This window comes from Perkinsus marinus, assembly GCF_000006405.1.
Source record: "Perkinsus marinus ATCC 50983 genomic scaffold scf_1104296976260, whole genome shotgun sequence".
NCBI lineage: Eukaryota > Perkinsozoa > Perkinsida > Perkinsidae > Perkinsus > Perkinsus marinus.
In genome coordinates this window covers 1-1039 of record NW_003200438.1, presented here as the reverse complement: position 1 = coordinate 1039, position 1039 = coordinate 1, and the positions used below count along the sequence as shown (strand labels likewise).

General features: G+C 49.4%; 3 non-coding genes across 3 annotated transcripts; all 3 read right to left on the bottom strand.

Moving 5' to 3' along the window:
• Nucleotides 1–42: 42 nt before the first annotated feature.
• Nucleotides 43–115, bottom strand: Pmar_PMAR009296. Its single transcript has one exon. It is a non-coding gene; the product is annotated as a tRNA-Arg (tRNA).
• A 293-nt stretch (nucleotides 116–408) lies between these two features.
• Pmar_PMAR009295 lies at nucleotides 409–481 on the bottom strand. The gene has a single exon. It is a non-coding gene; the product is annotated as a tRNA-Arg (tRNA).
• A 300-nt stretch (nucleotides 482–781) lies between these two features.
• Pmar_PMAR009294 lies at nucleotides 782–854 on the bottom strand. Its single transcript has one exon. It is a non-coding gene; the product is annotated as a tRNA-Arg (tRNA).
• Nucleotides 855–1039: the final 185 nt, after the last annotated feature.

Sequence of the window (1039 nt, the reverse complement as noted above, 5' to 3'; positions counted from 1 at the left end):
TACGGCCAGTGGCATCCGTATATGGCGCTTCCCGGCGTGAGACGATCTCGATGCGACTCGAACCCATAATCTTTGGTTCCGAAGACCAACGCCTTATCCATTAAGCCACGAGACCAGCGAATTTGAGACTTGTCCCACCATCTCTGCGCCCCATTGACTTCATGGCACACATGGTTTCCCATCTGACACGCTGAATAGATCGCAAAACTCTCGCTCCTCATAGAGGGGCCTCCAATACATAGTGTTCTCAAAGGGGTCAATTCATTGGAGATCGCTTGTTGGCAGACCAACGATCTTCTTGTACCGTTAGCTTCAGCATGTATTCCGATGAGTCACAAGGGTGTACAAGCAACATCGACATCTGTACGGCCAGTGGCATCCGTATATGGGCACTTTTCGGTTTGAAGACGATCTCGGTGGGACTCGAACCCACAATCTTTGGTTCCGAAGACCAACGCCTTATCCATTAGGCCACGAGACCAACGAGTTTGAGATTTATCCCACTATCTCGTCACTATGCGCAACACTGACTTAACGGCACACATGAGTTCGCATCCGACACGCTGAATAGATCACAAAACTCTTGCTCCTCATAGAGGGGCCCCCATTACATAGTGTTCTAAATGAGGTCAATTCATTGGAGATCGTTCGTTGGCAGACCAACAATCTTCTTGTACCCTTAGCCTCAGCATGTATCCCGACGAGTCACAAGGGTATACAATCAATATCGACATCTGTACGGCCAGTGGCATCCGTATATGGGCGCTTCCCGGCGTGGAGACGATCTCGATGAGACTCGAACCCACAGTCTTTGGTTCCGAAGACCAAAGCCTTATCCATTAGGCCACGAGACCAGTAAATTTGAGATTTGTCCCACCATCTCTGCGCCCCATTGACTTCATGGCACACATGGTTTCCCATCTGACACGCTGAATAGATCGCAAAACTCTCGCTGCTCATAGAGGGGCCTCCAATACATAGTGTTCTCAAAGGGGTCAATTCATTGGAGATCGCTTGTTGGCAGACCAACAATCTTCTT